The sequence below is a fragment of the Ambystoma mexicanum genome, chromosome 7p, assembly GCF_040938575.1.
Source record: "Ambystoma mexicanum isolate Mex_15411 chromosome 7p, UKY_AmexF1_1, whole genome shotgun sequence".
In the NCBI taxonomy this organism is placed as follows: Eukaryota; Metazoa; Chordata; class Amphibia; order Caudata; family Ambystomatidae; genus Ambystoma; species Ambystoma mexicanum.
In genome coordinates, this window is record NC_090939.1 from 727406172 (window position 1) to 727429545 (window position 23374).

Here is a 23374-nt window from a genome sequence, read left to right on the forward strand (position 1 = left end):
TGCAGCCTGAAAGGGGCATTAAGCCGCATCCTAGACCACTGAAATTCCCCAAAATATTTTTGGCATGATTAATGCAACCTATACCCCTGTAGCTCAGAATATGTTAGCAGCCCAAAAAAGGCCTTAAAATGCATTTTAGGTCTGCAAAAATGTTGAAAACTTTGGAGGCCCAAAAAAGAGGGTACATGCATCCTAGACCCCCTAAAGTCCAGAAAATGATTGTGGCTCAAAAATGGTGTCAGAGAGCCCTGAATTCCCAAAAACATTTGCAGCCTGAAAGGGGTATTAACCCGCATCCTAGAATACTGAAATTCCCAAAAATATTTTTTTCACGAAAAATGCATCCTACACCGCTAAGGCTCAGAATATGTTAGCCCAAAAAAGGCCTTAAAATGCATTTTACGCCTGCAAAAATGTTGAAAATTTTGGAGGCCCAAAAAAGGGGTTTACAGGCATCCTAGACCCCCTAAAGTCCAGAAAATGTTGGTGGGCCAAAATCGGTGTCAGAGAGCTCTGAATGCCCGAAATACATTTGCAGCCTGAAAGGGGCATTAAGCCGCATCCTAGACCACTGAAATTCCCCAAAATATTTTTGGCATGAAAAATGCAACCTATACCCCTGAAGCTCAGAATATGTTAGCAGCCCAAAAAAGGCCTTAAAATGCATGTTAGGCCTGCAAAAATGTTGAAAACTTTGAAGGACCAAAAAAGGGGTTTACAGGCATCCTAGACCCCCTAAAGTCCAGAAAATGTTGGTGGGCCAAAATCGGTGTCAGAGAGCTCTGAATGTCCCAAAAACATTTGCAGCCTGAAAGGGGCATTAACCCGCATCCTAGACCATTGAAATTCCCAAAAATATATTTTGCACGAAAAATGCATCCGTCACCCCTAAGGCTCAGAATATGTTAGCAGCCCAAAAAAGGCCTTAAAATGCATTTTAGGCCTGAAAAAATGTTGAAAACTTTGGAGGCCCAAAAAAGGGGTTTACAGACATCCTAGACCCCCTAAAGTCCAGAAAATGTTGGTGGCCCAAAAACAGGGTCAGAGAGCTCTGCATGTCCCAAACAGATTTGCAGCTTGAAAGGGGCATTAAGTTGCATCCTAGACCACTGAAATTCCCCAAAATATTTTTGGCACAAAAAATGCATACTACACCCCTGAAAGTTCTGAAAATGTTAGCAGCCCGAAAATGCCTTAAAGTGCATCTTAGGCTTGCAAAAATGTTGATAACTTTGGAGGTGGAAAAAAGGGGTTTACAGGCATCCTACACCCCCTAAAGTCCAGAAAATGTTGGTGGCCCAAAAATGGTGTCAGAGAGCTCTGAATGCCCCAAATACATTTGCAGCCTGAAAGGGGCATTAAGCCGCATCCTAGACCATTGAAATCCCCCAAAATATTTTTGGCATGAAAAATGCAACCTATACCCCTGAAGCTCAGAATATGTTAGCAGCCCAAAAAAGGCCTTAAAATGCATGTTAGGTCTGCAAAAATGTTGAAAACTTTGGAGACCCAAAAAAGAGGGTACAGGCATCCTAGACCCCCTAAAGTCCAGAAAATGATTGTGGCTCAAAAATGGTGTCAGAGAGCCCTGAATTCCCAAAAACATTTGCAGCCTGAAAGGGGTATTAACCCGCATCCTAGACCACTGAAATTCCCAAAAATATTTTTTGCACGAAAAATGCATCCTACACCCCTAAGGCTCAGAATATGTTAGCAGCCCAAAAAAGGCCTTAAAATGCATTTTAGGCCTGCAAAAATGTTGAAACCTTTGGAGGCCGAAAAAAGAGGTTTACAGGCATCCTAGACCCCCTAAAGTCCAGAAAATGTTGGTGGCCCAAAAACAGGGTCAGAGAGCTCGGCATGTCCCAAATACATTTGCAGCCTGAAAGGGGCATTAAGTTGCATCCTAGACCACTGAAATTCCCCAAAATATTTTTGGCACAAAAAATGCATACTACACCCCTGAAAGTTCTGAAAATGTTAGCAGCACAAAAATGCCTTAAAGTGCATCTTAGGCTTGCAAAAATGTTGATAACTTTGGAGGTGGAAAAAAGGGGTTTACAGGCATCCAACACCCCCTAAAGTCCAGAAAATGTTGGTGGCCCAAAAAATGGTGTCAGAGAGCCCTGAATGTCCCAATAACATTTGCAGCATGAAAGGGGCATTAACCCGTATCCTAGACCACTGAAATTCCCAAAAATATTTTTTGCACGAAAAATAAATGCATCCTACACCGCTAAGGCTCAGAATATGTTAGCAGCCCAAAAAAGGCCTTTAAATGCATTTTACGCCTGCAAAAATGTTGAACATTTTGGAGGCCCAAAAAAGGGGTTTACAGGCATCCTAGACCCCCTAAAGTCCAGAAAATGTTGGTGGGCCAAAATCGGTGTCAGAGAGCTCTGAATGCCCCAAATACATTTGCAGCCTGAAAGGGGCATTAAGCCGCATCTTAGACCACTGAAATTCCCCAAAATATTTTTGGCATGAAAAATGCAACCTATACCCCTGAAGCTCAGAATATGTTAGCAGCCCAAAAAAGGCCTTAAAATGCATTTTAGTCCTGCAAAAATGTTGAAACCTTTGGAGGCCGAAAAAAGGGGTTTACAGTCATCCTAGACCCCCTAAAGTCCAGAAAATGATTGTGGCTCAAAAATGGTGTCAGAGAGCCCTGAATTCCCAAAAACATTTGCAGCCTGAAAGGGGCATTAAGCCGCATCCTAGACCACTGAAATTCCCCAAAATATTTTTGGCATGAAAAATGCAACCTATACCCCTGAAGCTCAGAATATGTTAGCAGCCCAAAAAAGGCCTTAAAATGCATTTTAGGCCTGCAAAAATGTTTAAACCTTTGGAGGTCGAAAAAAGGGGTTTACAGGCATCCTAGACCCCCTAAAGTCCAGAAAATGTTGGTGGGCCAAAATCGGTGTCAGAGAGCTCTGAATGTCCCAAAAATATTTGCAGCCTGAAAGGGGCATTAAGCCGCATCCTAGACCACTGAAATTCTCCAAAATATTTTTGGCATGAAAAATGCATCCTACACCCCTGAAAGCTCAGAATATGTTAGCAGCCCAAAAAAGGCCTTAAAATGCATTTTAGGCCTGCAAAAATGTTGAAAACTTTGGAGGCCCAAAAAAAAGGTTTACAGGCATCCTAGACCCCCTAAAGTCCAGAAAATGTTGGTGGCCCAAAAATGGTGTCAGAGAGCCCTGAATGTCCCAAAAACATTTACAGCCTGAAAGGGGCATTAACCCGCATCCTAGACCACTGAAATTCCCAAAAATATTTTTTGCACGAAAAATGCATCCGTCACCCCTAAGGCTCAGAATATGTTAGCAGCCCAAAAAAGGCCTTAAAATGCATTTTAGGCCTTCAAAAATGTTGAAAACTTTGGAGGCCCAAAAAAGGGGTTTACAGACATCCTAGACCCCCTAAAGTCCAGAAAATGTTGCTGGCCCAAAAACAGTGTCAGAGAGCTCTGCATGTCCCAAACAGATTTGCAGCCTGAAAGGGGCATTAAGTTGCATCCTAGACCACTGAAATTCCCCAAAATATTTTTGGCACAAAAAATGCATACTACACCCCTGAAAGTTCTGAAAATGTTAGCAGCCCGAAAATGCCTTAAAGTGCATCTTAGGCTTGCAAAAATGTTGATAACTTTGGAGGTGGAAAAAAGGGGTTTACAGGCATCCTACACCCCCTAAAGTCCAGAAAATGTTGGTGGCCCAAAAATGATGTCAGAGAGCCCTGAATGTCCCACAAACATTTGCAGCATGAAAGGGGCATTAACCCGCATCCTAGACCACTGAAATTCCCAAAAATATTTTTTGCACGAAAAATGCATCCGTCACCACTAAGGCTCAGAATATGTTAGCAGCCCAAAAAAGGCCTTAAAATGCATTTTAGGCATGCAAAAATGTTGAAAACTTTGGAGGCCCAAAAAAGAGGTTTACAGGCATCCTTAGACCCCCTAAAGTCCAGAAAATGTTGGTGGCCCAAAAATGGTGTCAGAGAGCCCTGAATGTCCCAAAAACATTTACAGCCTGAAAGGGGCATTAACCCGCATCCTAGACCACTGAAATTCCCAAAAATATTTTTTGCACGAAAAATGCATCCGTCACCCCTAAGGCTCAGAATATGTTAGCAGCCCAAAAAAGGCCTTAAAATGCATTTTAGGCCTTCAAAAATGTTGAAAACTTTGGAGGCCCAAAAAAGGGGTTTACAGACATCCTAGACCCCCTAAAGTCCAGAAAATGTTGGTGGGCCAAAATCGGTGTCAGAGAGCTCTGAATGTCCCAAAAATATTTGCAGCCTGAAAGGGGCATTAAGCCGCATCCTAGACCACTGAAATTCTCCAAAATATTTTTGGCATGAAAAATGCATCCTACACCCCTGAAAGCTCAGAATATGTTAGCAGCCCAAAAAAGGCCTTAAAATGCATTTTAGGCCTGCAAAAATGTTGAAAACTTTGGAGGCCCAAAAAAGAGGTTTACAGGCATCCTAGACCCCCTAAAGTCCAGAAAATGTTGGTGGCCCAAAAATGGTGTCAGAGAGCCCTGAATGTCCCAAAAACATTTACAGCCTGAAAGGGGCATTAACCCGCATCCTAGACCACTGAAATTCCCAAAAATATTTTTTGCACGAAAAATGCATCCGTCACCCCTAAGGCTCAGAATATGTTAGCAGCCCAAAAAAGGCCTTAAAATGCATTTTAGGCCTTCAAAAATGTTGAAAACTTTGGAGGCCCAAAAAAGGGGTTTACAGACATCCTAGACCCCCTAAAGTCCAGAAAATGTTGCTGGCCCAAAAACAGTGTCAGAGAGCTCTGCATGTCCCAAACAGATTTGCAGCCTGAAAGGGGCATTAAGTTGCATCCTAGACCACTGAAATTCCCCAAAATATTTTTGGCACAAAAAATGCATACTACACCCCTGAAAGTTCTGAAAATGTTAGCAGCCCGAAAATGCCTTAAAGTGCATCTTAGGCTTGCAAAAATGTTGATAACTTTGGAGGTGGAAAAAAGGGGTTTACAGGCATCCTACACCCCCTAAAGTCCAGAAAATGTTGGTGGCCCAAAAATGATGTCAGAGAGCCCTGAATGTCCCACAAACATTTGCAGCATGAAAGGGGCATTAACCCGCATCCTAGACCACTGAAATTCCCAAAAATATTTTTTGCACGAAAAATGCATCCGTCACCACTAAGGCTCAGAATATGTTAGCAGCCCAAAAAAGGCCTTAAAATGCATTTTAGGCCTGCAAAAATGTTGAAACCTTTGGAGGCCGAAAAAAGAGGTTTACAGGCATCCTAGACCCCCTAAAGTCCAGAAAATGTTGGTGGGCCAAAATCGGTGTCAGAGAGCTCTGAATGCCCCCAAATACATGTGCAGCCTGAAAGGGGCATTAAGCCGCATCCTAGACCATTGAAATTCCCCAAAATATTTTTGGCATGAAAAATGCAACCTATACCCCTGAAGCTCAGAATATGTTAGCAGCCCAAAAAAGGCCTTAAAATGCATGTTAGTTCAGCAAAAATGTTGAAAACTTTGGAGGCCCAAAAAAGAGGGTACAGGCATCCTAGACCCCCTAAAGTCCAGAAAATGATTGTGGCTCAAAAATGGTGTCAGAGAGCCCTGAATTCCCAAAAACATTTGCAGCCTGAAAGGGGCATTAAGTTGCATCCTAGACCACTGAAATTCCCAAAAATATTTTTTGCACGAAAAATGCATCCTACACCCCTAAGGCTCAGAATATGTTAGCAGCCCAAAAAAGGCCTTAAAATGCATTTTAGGTCTGCAAAAATGTTGAAAAATTTGGAGGCCCAAAAAAGAGGGTACATGCATCCTAGACCCCCTAAAGTCCAGAAAATGTTGGTGGCCCAAAAATGGTGTCAGAGAGCCCTGAATGTCCCAAAAACATTTGCAGCCTGAAAGGGGCATTAACCCGCATCCTAGACCACTGAAATTCCCAAAAATATTTTTTGCACGAAAAATGCATCCGTCACCCCTAAGGCTCAGAATATGTTAGCAGCCCAAAAAAAGGCCTTAAAATGCATTTTAGGCCTTCAAAAATGTTGAAAACTTTGGAGGCCCAAAAAAGGGGTTTACAGACATCCTAGACCCCCTAAAGTCCAGAAAATGTTGCTGGCCCAAAAACAGTGTCAGAGAGCTCTGCATGTCCCAAACAGATTTGCAGCCTGAAAGGGGCATTAAGTTGCATCCTAGACCACTGAAATTCCCCAAAATATTTTTGGCACAAAAAATGCATACTACACCCCTGAAAGTTCTGAAAATGTTAGCAGCACAAAAATGCCTTAAAGTGCACAAAAATGCCTTAAAGTGCATCTTAGGCTTGCAAAAATGTTGATAACTTTGGAGGTGGAAAAAAGGGTTTACAGGCATCCTACACCCCCTAAAGTCCAGAAAATGTTGGTGGCCCAGAAATGGTGTCAGAGAGCCCTGAATGTCCCAAAAACATTTGCAGCATGAAAGGGGCATTAACCCGCATCCTAGAACACTGAAATTCCCAAAAATATTTTTTTCACGAAAAATGCATCCTACACCGCTAAGGCTCAGAATATGTTAGCAGCCCAAAAAAGGCCTTAAAATGCATTTTACGCCTGCAAAAATGTTGAAAATTTTGGAGGCCCAAAAAAGGGGTATACAGGCATGGTAGACCCCCTAAAGTCCAGAAAATGTTGGTGGGCCAAAATCGGTGTCAGAGAGCTCTGAATGCCCCAAATACATTTGCAGCCTGAAAGGGGCATTAAGCCGCATCCTAGACCACTGAAATTCCCCAAAATATTTTTGGCATGAAAAATGCAACCTATACCCCTGAAGCTCAGAATATGTTAGCAGCCCAAAAAAGGCCTTAAAATGCATGTTAGGTCTGCAAAAATGTTGAAAACTTTGGAGGCCCAAAAAAGAGGGTACAGGCATCCTAGACCCCCTAAAGTCCAGAAAATGATTGTGGCTCAAAAATGGTGTCAGAGAGCCCTGAATTCCCAAAAACATTTGCAGCCTGAAAGGGGTATTAACCCGCATCCTAGACCATTGAAATTCCCAAAAATATTTTTTGCACGAAAAATGCATCCTACACCCCTAAGGCTCAGAATATGTTAGCAGCCCAAAAAAGGCCTTAAAATGCATTTTAGGCCTGCAAAAATGTTGAAACCTTTGGAGGCCGAAAAAAGAGGTTTACAGGCATCCTAGACCCCCTAAAGTCCAGAAAATGTTGGTGGGCCAAATCGGTGTCAGAGAGCTCTGAATGTCCCAAAAACATTTGCAGCCTGAAAGGGGCATTAAGCCGCATCCTAGACCACTGAAATTCTCCAAAATATTTTTGGCATGAAAAATGCATCCTACACCCCTGAAAGCTCAGAATATGTTAGCAGCCCAAAAAAGGCCTTAAAATGCATTTTAGGCCTGCAAAAATGTTGAAAACTTTGGAGGCCCAAAAAAGGGGTTTACAGGCATCCTAGACCCCCTAAAGTCCAGAAAATGTTGGTGGCCCAAAAATGGTGTCAGAGAGCCCTGAATGTCCCAAAAACATTTACAGCCTGAAAGGGGCATTAACCCGCATCCTAGACCACTGAAATTCCCAAAAATATTTTTTGCACGAAAAATGCATCCGTCACCCCTAAGGCTCAGAATATGTTAGCAGCCCAAAAAAGGCCTTAAAATGCATTTTAGGCCTTCAAAAATGTTGAAAACTTTGGAGGCCCAAAAAAGGGGTTTACAGACATCCTAGACCCCCTAAAGTCCAGAAAATGTTGCTGGCCCAAAAACAGTGTCAGAGAGCTCTGCATGTCCCAAACAGATTTGCAGCCTGAAAGGGGCATTAAGTTGCATCCTAGACCACTGAAATTCCCCAAAATATTTTTGGCACAAAAAATGCATACTACACCCCTGAAAGTTCTGAAAATGTTAGCAGCCCGAAAATGCCTTAAAGTGCATCTTAGGCTTGCAAAAATGTTGATAACTTTGGAGGTGGAAAAAAGGGGTTTACAGGCATCCTACAACCCCTAAAGTCCAGAAAATGTTGGTGGCCCAAAAATGATGTCAGAGAGCCCTGAATGTCCCAAAAACATTTGCAGCATGAAAGGGGCATTAACCCGCATCCTAGACCACTGAAATTCCCAAAAATATTTTTTGCACGAAAAATGCATCCGTCACCACTAAGGCTCAGAATATGTTAGCAGCCCAAAAAAGGCCTTAAAATGCATTTTAGGCATGCAAAAATGTTGAAAACTTTGGAGGCCCAAAAAAGGGGTTTACAGGCATCCTAGACCCCCTAAAGTCCAGAAAATGTTGGTGGGCCAAAATCGGTGTCAGAGAGCTCTGAATGCCCCAAATACATTTGCAGCCTGAAAGGGGCATTAAGCCGCATCCTAGACCATTGAAATTCCCTAAAATATTTTTGGCATGAAAAATGCAACCTATACCCCTGAAGCTCAGAATATGTTAGCAGCCCGAAAAAGGCCTTAAAATGCATGTTAGTTCTGCAAAAATGTTGAAAACTTTGGAGGCCCAAAAAAGAGGGTACAGGCATCCTAGACCCCCTAAAGTCCAGAAAATGATTGTGGCTCAAAAATGGTGTCAGAGAGCCCTGAATTCCCAAAAACATTTGCAGCCTGAAAGGGGCATTAAGTTGCATCCTAGACCACTGAAATTCCCAAAAATATTTTTTGCACGAAAAATGCATCCTACACCCCTAAGGCTCAGAATATGTTAGCAGCCCAAAAAAGGCCTTAAAATGCATTTTAGGTCTGCAAAAATGTTGAAAACTTTGGAGGCCCAAAAAAGAGAGTACAGGCATCCTAGACCCCCTAAAGTCCAGAAAATGTTGGTGGCCCAAAAATGGTGTCAGAGAGCCCTGAATGTCCCAAAAACATTTGCAGCCTGAAAGGGGCATTAACCCGCATCCTAGACCACTGAAATTCCCAAAAATATTTTTTGCACGAAAAATGCATCCGTTACCCCTAGGGCTCAGAATATGTTAGCAGCCCAAAAAAGGCCTTAAAATGCATTTTAGGCCTGCAAAAATGTTGAAAACTTTGGAGGCCCAAAAAAGGGGTTTACAGACATCCTAGACCCCCTAAGGTCCAGAAAATGTTGGTGGCCCAAAAACAGGGTCAGAGAGCTCTGCATGTCCCAAATACATTTGCAACCTGAAAGGGGCATTAAGCCGCATCCTAGACCATTGAAATTCTCCAAAATATTTTTGGCACAAATAATGCATACTACACCCCTGAAAGTTCTGAAAATGTTAGCAGCACAAAAATGCCTTAAAGTGCATCTTAGGCTTGCAAAAATGTTGATAACTTTGGAGGTGGAAAAAAGGGGTTTACAGGCATCCAACACCCCCTAAAGTCCAGAAAATGTTGGTGGCCCAAAACATGGTGTCAGAGAGCCCTGAATGTCCCAAAAACATTTGCAGCATGAAAGGGACATTAACCCGTATCCTAGACCACTGAAATTCCCAAAAATATTTTTTGCACGAAAAATGCATCCTACACCGCTAAGGCTCAGAATATGTTAGCAGCCCAAAAAAGGCCTTAAAATGCATTTTACGCCTGCAAAAATGTTGAACATTTTGGAGGCCCAAAAAAGGGGTTTACAGGCATCCTAGACCCCCTAAAGTCCAGAAAATGTTGGTGGGCCAAAATCGGTGTCAGAGAGCTCTGAATGCCCCAAATACATTTGCAGCCTGAAAGGGGCATTAAGCCGCATCCTAGACCACTGAAATTCCCCAAAATATTTTTGGCATGAAAAATGCAACCTATACCCCTGAAGCTCAGAATATGTTAGCAGCCCAAAAAAGGCCTTAAAATGCATTTTAGGTCTGCAAAAATGTTGAAAACTTTGGAGGCCCAAAAAAGAGGGTACAGGCATCCTAGACCCCCTAAAGTCCAGAAAATGATTGTGGCTCAAAAATGGTGTCAGAGAGCCCTGAATGTCCCAAAAACATGTACAGCCTGAAAGGGGCATTAACCCGCATCCTAGACCACTGAAATTCCCAAAAATATTTTTTGCACGAAAAATGCATACGTCACCCCTAAGGCTCAGAATATGTTAGCAGCCCAAAAAAGGCCTTAAAATGCATTTTAGGCCTTCAAAAATGTTGAAAACTTTGGAGGCCCAAAAAAGGGGTTTACAGACATCCTAGACCCCCTAAAGTCCAGAAAATGTTGCTGGCCCAAAAACAGTGTCAGAGAGCTCTGCATGTCCCAAACAGATTTGCAGCCTGAAAGGGACATTAAGTTGCATCCTAGACCACTGAAATTCCCCAAAATATTTTTGGCACAAAAAATGCATACTACACCCCTGAAAGTTCTGAAAATGTTAGCAGCCCGAAAATGCCTTAAAGTGCATCTTAGGCTTGCAAAAATGTTGATAACTTTGGAGGTGGAAAAAAGGGGTTTACAGGCATCCTACACCCCCTAAAGTCCAGAAAATGTTGGTGGCCCAAAAATGATGTCAGAGAGCCCTGAATGTCCCAAAAACATTTGCAGCATGAAAGGGGCATTAACCCGCATCCTAGACCACTGAAATTCCCAAAAATATTTTTTGCACGAAAAATGCATCCGTCACCACTAAGGCTCAGAATATGTTAGCAGCCCAAAAAAGGCCTTAAAATGCATTTTAGGTCTGCAAAAATGTTGAAAACTTTGGAGGCCCAAAAAAGGGGTTTACAGGCATCCTAGACCCCCTAAAGTCCAGAAAATGTTGGTGGGCCAAAATCGGTGTCAGAGAGCTCTGAATGCCCCAAATACATTTGCAGCCTGAAAGGGGCATTAAGCCGCATCCTAGACCATTGAAATTCCCCAAAATATTTTTGGCATGAAAAATGCAACCTATACCCCTGAAGCTCAGAATATGTTAGCAGCCCAAAAAAGGCCTTAAAATGCATGTTAGTTCTGCAAAAATGTTGAAAACTTTGGAGGCCCAAAAAAGAGGGTACAGGCATCCTAGACCCCCTAAAGTCCAGAAAATGATTGTGGCTAAAAAATGGTGTCAGAGAGCCCTGAATTCCCAAAAACATTTGCAGCCTGAAAGGGGTATTAACCCGCATCCTAGACCACTGAAATTCCCAAAAATATTTTTTGCACGAAAAATGCATCCTACACCCCTAAGGCTCAGAATATGTTAGCAGCCCAAAAAAAGGCCTTAAAATGCATTTTAGGACTGCAAAAATGTTGAAACCTTTGGAGGCCGAAAAAAGAGGTTTACAGGCATCCTAGACCCCCTAAAGTCCCGAAAATGTTGGTCGGCCAAAATCGGTGTCAGAGAGCTCTGAATGTCCCAAAAACATTTGCAGCCTGAAAGGGGCATTAACCCCCCGCATCCTAGACCACTGAAATTCCCAAAAATATTTTTTGCACGAAAAATGCATCCGTCACCCCTAGGGCTCAGAATATGTTAGCAGCCCAAAAAAGGCCTTAAAATGCATTTTAGGCCTGCAAAAATGTTGAAAACTTTGGAGGCCCAAAAAAGGGGTTTACAGACATCCTAGACCCCCTAAAGTCCAGAAAATGTTGGTGGCCTAAAAACAGGGTCAGAGAGCTCTGCATGTCCCAAACAGATTTGCAGCTTGAAAGGGGCATTAAGCCGCATCCTAGACCACTGAAATTCCCCAAAATATTTTTGGCATGATTAATGCAACCTATACCCCTGTAGCTCAGAATATGTTAGCAGCCCAAAAAAGGCCTTAAAATGCATTTTAGGTCTGCAAAAATGTTGAAAACTTTGGAGGCCCTTAAAAGAGGGTACAGGCATCCTAGACCCCCTAAAGTCCAGAAAATGATTGTGGCTCAAAAATGGTGTCAGAGAGCCCTGAATTCCCAAAAACATTTGCAGCCTGAAAGGGGTATTAACCCGCATCCTAGACCACTGAAATTCCCAAAAATATTTTTTGCACGAAAAATGCATCCTACACCCCTAAGGCTCAGAATATGTTAGCAGCCCAAAAAAGGCCTTAAAATGCATTTTAGGTCTGCAAAAATGTTGAAAACTTTGGAGGCCCAAAAAAGGGGTTTACAGACATCCTAGACCCCCTAAAGTCCAGAAAATGTTGGTGGCCCAAAAACAGTGTCAGAGAGCTCTGCATGTCCCAAACAGATTTGCAGCCTGAAAGGGGCAATAAGTTGCATCTTAGACCACTGAAATTCCCCAAAATATTTTTGGCACAAAAAATGCATACTACACCCCTGAAAGTTCTGAAAATGTTAGCAGCCCGAAAATGCCTTAAAGTGCATCTTAGGCTTGCAAAAATGTTGATAACTTTGGAGGTGGAAAAAAGGGGTTTACAGGCATCCTACACCCCCTAAAGTCCAGAAAATGTTGGTGGCCCAAAAATGGTGTCAGAGAGCTCTGAATGCCCCAAATACATTTGCAGCCTGAAATGGGCATTAACCCACATCCTAGACCATTGAAATTCCCCAAAATATTTTTGGCATGAAAAATGCAACCTATACCCCTGAAGCTCAGAATATGTTAGCAGCCCAAAAAAGGCCTTAAAATGCATGTTAGGTCTGCAAAAATGTTGAAAACTTTGGAGGCCCAAAAAAGAGGGTACAGGCATCCTAGATCCCCTAAAGTCCAGAAAATGATTGTGGCTCAAAAATGGTGTCAGAGAGCCCTGAATTCCCAAAAACATTTGCAGCCTGAAAGGGGTATTAACCCGCATCCTAGACCACTGAAATTCCCAAAAATATTTTTTGCACGAAAAATGCATCCTACACCCCTAAGGCTCAGAATATGTTAGCAGCCCAAAAAAGGCCTTAAAATGCATTTTAGGCCTGCAAAAATGTTGAAACCTTTGGAGGCCGAAAAAAGAGGTTTACAGGCATCCTAGACCCCCGTAAGTCCAGAAAATGTTGGTGGCCCAAAAACAGGGTCAGAGAGCTTGGCATGTCCCAAATACATTTGCAGCCTGAAAGGGGCATTAAGTTGCATCCTAGACCACTGAAATTCCCCAAAATATTTTTGGCACAAAAAATGCATACTACACCCCTGAAAGTTCTGAAAATGTTAGCAGCACAAAAATGCCTTAAAGTGCATCTTAGGCTTGCAAAAATGTTGATAATTTTGGAGGTGGAAAAAAGGGGTTTACAGGCATCCAACACCCCCTAAAGTCCAGAAAATGTTGGTGGCCCAAAAAATGGTGTCAGAGAGCCCTGAATGTCCCAAAAACATTTGCAGCATGAAAGGGGCATTAACCCGTATCCTAGACCACTGAAATTCCCAAAAATATTTTTTGCACGAAAAATGCATCCTACACCGCTAAGGCTCAGAATATGTTAGCAGCCCAAAAAAGGCCTTAAAATGCATTTTACGCCTGCAAAAATGTTGAACATTTTGGAGGCCCCAAAAAGGGGTTTACAGGCATCCTAGACCCCCTAAAGTCCAGAAAATGTTGGTGGGCCAAAAATGGTGTCAGAGAGCCCTGAATGTCCCAAAAACATTTGCAGCCTAAAAGGGGCATTAACCCGCATCCTAGACCACTGAAATTCCCAAAAATATTTTTTGCACGAAAAATGCATCCGTCACCCCTAAGGCTCAGAATATGTTAGCAGCCCAAAAAAGGCCTTAAAATGCATTTTAGGCCTGCAAAAATGTTGAAAACTTTGAAGGACCAAAAAAGGGGTTTACAGGCATCCTAGACCCCTTAAAGTCCAGAAAATGTTTGTGGCCCAAAAACAGTGTCAGAGAGCTCTGAATGTCCCAAACAGATTTGCAGCCTGAAAGGGGCATTAAGTCGCATCCTAGACCACTGAAATTCCCCAAAATATTTTTGGCACAAAAAATGCATCCTACAACCCTGAAAGATCAGAAAATGTTGGCAGCTCAAAAAAAGGACTTCAAATGCTTCTTAGGTGTGCAAAAATGTTGAAAACATTGGAGGCCGAAAAAAGGGGTTTACATGCATCCTAGACCCCCTAAACTCCAGAAAATGTTGGTGGGCCAAAAACAGTGTCAGAGAGCTCTGCATGGCCCAAACAGATTTGCAGCCTGAAAGGGGCATTAAGTTGCATCCTAGACCACTGAAATTCCCAAAAATATTTTTTGCACGAAAAATGCATCCTACACCGCTAAGGCTCAGAATATGTTAGCAGCCCAAAAAAGGCCTTAAAATGCATTTTACGCCTGCAAAAATGTTGAAAATTTTGGAGGCCCAAAAAAGGGGTTTACAGGCATCCTAGACCCCCTAAAGTCCAGAAAATGTTTGTGGCCCAAAAACAGTGTCAGAGAGCTCTGAATGTCCCAAACAGATTTGCAGCCTGAAAGGGGCATTAAGTCGCATCCTAGACCACTGAAATTCCCCAAAATATTTTTGGCACAAAAAATGCATCCTACAACCCTGAAAGATCAGAAAATGTTGGCAGCTCAAAAAAAGGACTTCAAATGCTTCTTAGGTGTGCAAAAATGTTGAAAACTTTGGAGGCCCAAAAAAGAGGGTACAGGCATCCTAGACCCCCTAAAGTCCAGAAAATGATTGTGGCTCAAAAATGGTGTCAGAGAGCCCTGAATTCCCAAAAACATTTGCAGCCTGAAAGGGGTATTAACCCGCATCCTAGACCACTGAAATTCCCAAAAATATTTTTTGCACGAAAAATGCATCCTACACCGCTAAGGCTCAGAATATGTTACCAGCCCAAAAAAGGCCTTAAAATGCATTTTAGGCCTGCAAAAATGTTGAAACCTTTGTTGGCCGAAAAAAGGGGTTTACAGGCATCCTAGACCCACTAAAGTCCAGAAAATGTTGGTGGCTCAGAAATGGTGTCAGAGAGCCCAGAATTCCCAAAAACATTTGCAGAGTGAAACGGGCATTAACCCGCATCCTAGACCACTGAAATTCCCAAAAATATTTTTTGCACGAAAAATGCATCCTACACCCCTAAGGCTCAGAATATGTTAGCAGCCCAAAAAAGGCCTTAAAATGCATTTTAGGCTTGCAAAAATGTTGAAAACTTTGGAGGCCCAAAAAAGGGGTTTACAGACATCCTAGACCCCCTTAAGTCCAGAAAATGTTGGTGGCCCAAAAACAGTGTCAGAGAGCTCTGAATGTCCCAAACAGATTTGCAGCCTGAGAGGTGCATTAAGCCGCATCCTAGACCACTGAAATTCTCCAAATATTTTTGGCATGAAAAATGCAACCTATACCCCTGAAGCTCAGAATATGTTAGCAGCCCAAAAAAGGCCTTAAAATGCATTTTAGGTCTGCAAACATGTTGAAAACTTTGGAGGCCCAAAAAAGAGGGTACAGGCATCCTAGACCCCCTAAAGTCCAGAAAATGATTGTGGCTCAAAAATGGTGTCAGAGAGCCCTGAATTCCCAAAAACATTTGCAGCCTGAAAGGGGCATTAAGCCGCATCCTAGACCACTGAAATTCTCCAAAATATTTTTTGCACGAAAAATGCATCCTACACCCCTAAGGCTCAGAATATGTTAGCAGCCCAAAAAAGGCCTTAAAATGCATTTTAGGCATGCAAAAATGTTGAAACCTTTGGAGGCCGAAAAAAGGGGTTTACAGGCATCCTAGACCCACTAAAGTCCAGAAAATGTTGGTGGGCCAAAATCGGTGTCAGAGAGCTCTGAATGTCCCAAAAACATTTGCAGCCTGAAAGGGGCATTAAGCCGCATCCTAGACCACTGAAATTCTCCAAAATATTTTTGGCATGAAAAATGCATCCTACACCCCTGAAAGCTCAGAATATGTTAGCAGCCCAAAAAAGGCCTTAAAATGCATTTTAGGCCTGCAAAACTGTTGAAAACTTTGGAGGCCCAAAAAAGGGGTTTACAGGCATCCTAGACCCCCTAAAGTCCAGAAAATGTTGGTGGGCCAAAATCGGGGTCAGAGAGCTCTGAATGCCCCAAATACATTTGCAGCCTGAAAGGGGCATTAAACCGCATCCTAGACCACTGAAATTCCCCAAAATATTTTTGGCATGAAAAATGCAACCTATACCCCTGAAGCTCAGAATATGTTAGCAGCCCAAAAAAGGCCTTAACATGCATTTTATGTCTGTAAAAATGTTGAAAACTTTGAAGGACCAAAAAAGGGGTTTACAGGCATCCTAGACCCCCTAAAGTCCAGAAAATGTTTGTGGCCCAAAACCAGTGTCAGAGAGCTCTGAATGTCCCAAACAGATTTGCAGCCTGAAAGGGGCATTAAGTCGCATCCTAGACCACTGAAATTCCCCAAAATATTTTTGGCACAAAAAATGCATCCTACAACCCTGAAAGATCAGAAAATGTTGGCAGCTCAAAAAAAGGACTTCAAATGCTTCTTAGGTGTGCAAAAATGTTGAAAACTTTGGAGGCCGAAAAAAGGGGTTTACAGGCATCCTAGACCCCCTAAAGTCCAGAAAATGTTGGTGGGCCAAAAACAGTGTCAGAGAGCTCTGCATGTCCCAAACAGATTTGCAGCCTGAAAGGGGCATTAAGTTGCATCCTAGACCACTGAAATTCCCCAAAATATTTTTGGCACAAAAAATGCATACTACACCCCTGAAAGTTCTGAAAATGTTAGCAGCACAAAAATGCCTTAAAGTGCATCTTAGGCTTGCAAAAATGTTGATAACTTTGGAGTCGGAAAAAAGGGGTTTACAGGCATCCTACACCCCCTAAAGTCCAGAAAATGTTGGTGGCCCAAAAATGGTGTCAGAGAGCCCTGAATGTCCCAAAAACATTTGCAGCATGAAAGGGGCATTAACCCGCATCCTAGACCACTGAAATTCCCAAAAATATTTTTTGCACGAAAAATGCATCCTACACCGCTAAGGCTCAGAAAATGTTAGCAGCCCAAAAAAGGCCTTAAAATGCATTTTACGCCTGCAAAAATGTTGAAAATTTTGAAGGCCCAAAAAAGGGGTTTGCAGGCATCCTAGACCCCCTAAAGTCCAGAAAATGTTGATGGGCCAAAATCGGTGTCAGAGAACTCTGAATGCCCCAAATACATTTGCAGCCTGAAAGGGGCATTAAGCCGCATCCTAGACCACTGAAATTACCCAAAATATTTTTGGCATGAAAAATGCAACCTATACCCCTGAAGCTCAGAATATGTTAGCAGCCCAAAAAAGGCCTTAAAATGCATTTTATGTCTGCAAACATGTTGAAAACTTTGGAGGCCTAAAAAAGAGGGTACAGGCATCCTAGACCCCCTAAAGTCCAGAAAATGATTGTGGCTCAAAAATGGTGTCAGAGAGCCCTGAATTCCCAAAAACATTTGCAGCCTGAAAGGGGTATTAACCCGCATCCTAGACCACTGAAATTCCCAAAAATATTTTTTGCACGAAAAATGCATCCTACACCCCTAAGGCTCAGAATATGTTAGCAGCCCAAAAAAGGCCTTAAAATGCATTTTAGGCCTGCAAAAATGTTGAAACCTTTGGAGGCCGAAAAAAGGGGTTTACAGGCATCCTAGACCCACTAAAGTCCAGAAAATGTTGGTGGGCCAAAATCGGTGTCAGAGAGCTCTGAATGTCCCAAAAACATTTGCAGCCTGAAAGGGGCATTAAGCCGCATCCTAGACCACTGAAATTCTCCAAAATATTTTTGGCATGAAAAATGCATCCTACACCCCTGAAAGCTCAGAATATGTTAGCAGCCCAAAAAAGGCCTTAAAATGCATTTTAGGCCTGCAAAACTGTTGAAAACTTTGGAGGCCCAAAAAAGGGGTTTACAGGCATCCTAGACCCCCTAAAGTCCAGAAAATATTGGTGGCCCAAAAATGGTGTCAGAGAGCCCTGAATGTCCCAAAAACATTTGCAGCCTAAAAGGGGCATTAACCCGCATCCTAGACCACTGAAATTCCCAAAAATATTTTTTGCACGAAAAATGCATCCGTCACCCCTAAGGCTCAGAATATGTTAGCAGCCCAAAAAAGGCCTTAAAATGCATTTTAGGCCTGCAAAAATGTTGAAAACTTTGAAGGACCAAAAAAGGGGTTTACAGGCATCCTAGACCCCTTAAAGTCCAGAAAATGTTTGTGGCCCAAAAACAGTGTCAGAGAGCTCTGAATGTCCCAAACAGATTTGCAGCCTGAAAGGGGCATTAAGTCGCATCCTAGACCACTGAAATTCCCCAAAATATTTTTGGCACAAAAAATGCATCCTACAACCCTGAAAGATCAGAAAATGTTGGCAGCTCAAAAAAAGGACTTCAAATGCTTCTTAGGTCTGCAAAAATGTTGAAAACATTGGAGGCCGAAAAAAGGGGTTTACCGGCATCCTAGACCCCCTAAACTCCAGAAAATGTTGGTGGGCCAAAAACAGGGTCAGAGAGCTCTGCATGGCCCAAACAGATTTGCAGCCTGAAAGGGGCATTAAGTTGCATCCTAGACCACTGAAATTCCCAAAAATATTTTTTGCACGAAAAATGCATCCTACACCGCTAAGGCTCAGAATATGTTAGCAGCCCAAAAAAGGCCTTAAAATGCATTTTACGCCTGCAAAAATGTTGAACATTTTGGAGGCCCAAAAAAGGGGTTTACAGGCATCCTAGACCCCCTAAAGTCCAGAAAATGTTTGTGGCCCAAAAACAGTGTCAGAGAGCTCTGAATGTCCCAAACAAATTTGCAGCCTGAAAGGGGCATTAAGTCGCATCCTAGACCACTGAAATTCCCCAAAATATTTTTGGCACAAAAAATGCATCCTACAACCCTGAAAGATCAGAAAATGTTGGCAGCTCAAAAAAAGGACTTCAAATGCTTCTTAGGTGTGCAAAAATGTTGAAAACTTTGGAGGCCCAAAAAAGAGGGTACAGGCATCCTAGACCCCCTAAAGTCCAGAAAATGATTGTGGCTCAAAAATGGTGTCAGAGAGCCCTGAATTCCCAAAAACATTTGCAGCCTGAAAGGGGTATTAACCCGCATCCTAGACCACTGAAATTCCCAAAAATATTTTTTGCACGAAAAATGCATCCTACACCGCTAAGGCACAGAATATGTTACCAGCCCAAAAAAGGCCTTAAAATGCATTTTAGGCCTGCAAAAATGTTGAAACCTTTGTTGGCCGAAAAAAGGGGTTTACAGGCATCCTAGACCCACTAAAGTCCAGAAAATGTTGGTGGCTCAGAAATGGTGTCAGAGAGCCCTGAATTCCCAAAAACATTTGCAGAGTGAAACGGGCATTAACCCGCATCCTAGACCACTGAAATTCCCAAAAATATTTTTTGCACGAAAAATGCATCCTACACCCCTAAGGCTCAGAATATGTTAGCAGCCCAAAAAAGGCCTTAAAATGCATTTTAGGCTTGCAAAAATGTTGAAAACTTTGGAGGCCCAAAAAAGGGGTTTACAGACATCCTAGACCCCTAAAGTCCAGAAAATGTTGGTGGCCCAAAAACAGTGTCAGAGAGCTCTGAATGTCCCAAACAGATTTGCAGCCTGAGAGGTGCATTAAGCCGCATCCTAGAACACTGAAATTCTCCAAAATATTTTTGGCATGAAAAATGCAACCTATACCCCTGAAGCTCAGAATATGTTAGCAGCCCAAAAAAGGCCTTAAAATGCATTTTAGGTCTGCAAACATGTTGAAAACTTTGGAGGCCCAAAAAAGAGGGTACAGGCATCCTAGACCCCCTAAAGTCCAGAAAATGATTGTGGCTCAAAAATGGTGTCAGAGAGCCCTGAATTCCCAAAAACATTTGCAGCCTGAAAGGGGCATTAAGCCGCATCCTAGACCACTGAAATTCTCCAAAATATTTTTGGCACAAAAAATGCATACTACACCCCTGAAAGTTCTGAAAATGTTAGCAGCCCACAAATGCCTTAAAGTGCATCTTAAGCCTGCAAAAATGTTGAAAACTTTGAAGGACCAAAAAAGGGGTTTACAGGCATCCTAGACCCCCTAAAGTCCAGAAAATGATTGTGGCTCAAAAATGGTGTCAGAGAGCCCTGAATTCCCAAAAACATTTACAGCCTGAAAGGGGTATTAACCCGCATCCTAGACCACTGAAATTCCCAAAAATATTTTTTGCACGAAAAATGCATCCTACACCCCTAAGGCTCAGAATATGTTAGCAGCCCAAAAAAGGCCTTAAATTGCATTTTAGGCCTGCAAAAATGTTGAAACCTTTGTTGGCCGAAAAAAGGGGTTTACAGGCATCCTAGACCCACTAAAGTCCAGAAAATGTTGGTGGCTCAGAAATGGTGTCAGAGAGCCCTGAATTCCCAAAAACATTTGCAGAGTGAAACGGGCATTAACCCGCATCCTAGACCACTGAAATTCCCAAAAATATTTTTTGCACGAAAAATGCATCCTACACCCCTAAGGCTCAGAATATGTTAGCAGCCCAAAAAAGGCCTTAAAATGCATTTTAGGCTTGCAAAAATGTTGAAAACTTTGGAGGCCCAAAAAAGGGGTTTACAGACATCCTAGACCCCTAAAGTCCAGAAAATGTTGGTGGCCCAAAAACAGTGTCAGAGAGCTCTGAATGTCCCAAACAGATTTGCAGCCTGAGAGGTGCATTAAGCCGCATCCTAGAACACTGAAATTCTCCAAAATATTTTTGGCATGAAAAATGCAACCTATACCCCTGAAGCTCAGAATATGTTAGCAGCCCAAAAAAGGCCTTAAAATGCATTTTAGGTCTGCAAACATGTTGAAAACTTTGGAGGCCCAAAAAAGAGGGTACAGGCATCCTAGACCCCCTAAAGTCCAGAAAATGATTGTGGCTCAAAAATGGTGTCAGAGAGCCCTGAATTCCCAAAAACATTTGCAGCCTGAAAGGGGCATTAAGCCGCATCCTAGACCACTGAAATTCTCCAAAATATTTTTGGCACAAAAAATGCATACTACACCCCTGAAAGTTCTGAAAATGTTAGCAGCCCACAAATGCCTTAAAGTGCATCTTAAGCCTGCAAAAATGTTGAAAACTTTGAAGGACCAAAAAAGGGGTTTACAGGCATCCTAGACCCCCTAAAGTCCAGAAAATGTTGGTGGGCCAAAATCGGTGTCAGAGAGCTCTGAATGTCCCAAAAACATTTGCAGCCTGAAAGGGGCATTAAGCCGCATCCTAGACCACTGAAATTCCACAAAATATTTTTGGCATGAAAAATGCAACCTACACCCCTGAAAGCTCAGAATATGTTAGCAGCCCAAAAAAAGGCCTTAAAATGCATTTTAGGCCTGCAAAAATGTTGAAAACTTTGAAGGACCAAATAAGGGGTTTACAGGCATCCTAGACCCCCTAAAGTCCAGAAAATGTTGTAGGCCAAAAAATGGTGTCAGAGAGCCCTGAATGTCCCAAAAACATTTGCAGCCTGAAAGGGGCATTAACCCGCATCCTAGACCACTGAAATTCCCCAAAATATTTTTGTCATGAAAAATGCAACCTATACCCCTGAAGCTCAGAATATGTTAGCTGCCCAAAAAGGCCTTGAAATGCATTTTAGGTCTGCAAAAATGTTGAAAACTTTGGAGGCCCAAAAAAGAGGGTACAGGCATCCTAGACCCCCTAAAGTCCAGAAAATGATTGTGGCTCAAAAATGGTGTCAGAGAGCCCTGAATTCCCAAAAACATTTACAGCCTGAAAGGGGTATTAACCCGCATCCTAGACCACTGAAATTCCCAAAAATATTTTTTGCACGAAAAATGCATCCTACACCCCTAAGGCTCAGAATATGTTAGCAGCCCAAAAAAGGCCTTAAATTGCATTTTAGGCCTGCAAAAATTTTGAAACCTTTGGAGTCCGAAAAAAAGGGGTTTACAGGCATCCTAGACCCCCTAAAGTCCAGAAAATGTTGGTGGGCCAAAATCGGTGTCAGAGAGCTCTGAATGTCCCAAAAACATTTGCAGCCTGAAAGGGGCATTAAGCCGCATCCTAGACCACTGAAATTCTCCAAAAATATTTTTGGCATGAAAAATGCATCCTACACCCCTGAAAGCTCAGAATATGTTAGCAGCCCAAAAAAGGCCTTAAAATGCATTTTAGGCCTGCAAAAATGTTGAAAACTTTGGAGGCCCAAAAAAGGGGTTTACAGGCATCCTAGACCCCCTAAAGTCCAGAAAATGTTGTTGGCCCAAAAATGGTGTCAGAGAGCCCTGAATGTCCCAAAAACATTTGCAGCCTGAAAGGGCCATTAACCCGCATCCTAGATCACTGAAATGCCCAAAAATATTTTTTGCACGAAAAATGCATCCTACAACCCTGAAAGATCAGAAAATGTTGGCAGCTCAAAAAAAGGTCTTAAAATGCTTCTTAGGCCTGCACAAATGTTGAAAACTTTGGAGGCCCAAAAAAGGGGTTTACAGGCATCCTAGACCCCCTAAAGTCCAGAAAATCTTGGTGGGCCAAAATCTGTGTCAGAGAGCTCTGAATGTCCCAAAAACATTTGCAGCCTGAAAGGGGCATTAAGCCGCATCCTAGACCACTGAAATTCCGCAAAATATTTTTGGCATGAAAAATGCAACCTATACCCCTGAAGCTCAGAATATGTTAGCAGCCCAATAAAGGCCTTAACATGCATTTTAGTCCTGCAACACTGTTGAAAACATTGAAGGACCAAAAAAGGTTTTACAGGCATCCTAGACCCCCTAAAGTCCAGAAAATGTTGGTGGGCCAAAATCGGTGTCAGAGAGCTCTGAATGTCCCAAAAACATTTGCAGCCTCAAAGGGGCATTAACCCGCATCCTAGACCACTGAAATTCCCAAAAATATTTTTGGCACGAAAAATGCATCCTACACCCCTGAAAGCTCAGAATATGTTAGCAACCCCAAAAAAAGGCCTTAAAATGCATTTTAGGCCTGCAAAAATGTAGAAAACTTTGGAGGCCCAAAAAAGGGGGTACAGGCATCTGAGACCCCCTAAAGTCCCGAAAATGATTGTGGCTCAAAAATGGTGTCAGAGAGCCCTGAATTCCCAAAAACATTTGCAGCCTGAAAGGGGCATTAACCCGCATCCTAGACCACTGAAATTCCCAAAAATATTTTTGGCATGAAAAATGCAACCTATACCCCTGAAGCTCAGAATATGTTAGCAGCCCAAAAAAGGCTTTAAAATGCATTTTAGGCCTGCAAAAATGTTGAAAACTTTGGAGGCCCAAAAAAGGGGGTACAGGCATCTGAGACCCCCTAAAGTCCCGAAAATGATTGTGGCTCAAAAATGGTGTCAGAGAGCCCTGAATTCCCAAAAACATTTGCAGCCTGAAAGGGACATTAACCCGCATCCTAGACCACTGAAAATCCCAAAAATATTTTTTGCACGAAAAATGCATCCTACACCGCTAAGGCTCAGAATATGTTAGCAGCCCAAAAAGGCCTTAAAATGCATTTTACGCCTGCAAAAATGTTGACAATTTTGGAGGCCCAAAAAAGGGGTTTACAGGCATCCTAGACCGCCTAAAGTCCAGAAAATGTTGGTGGGCCAAAAT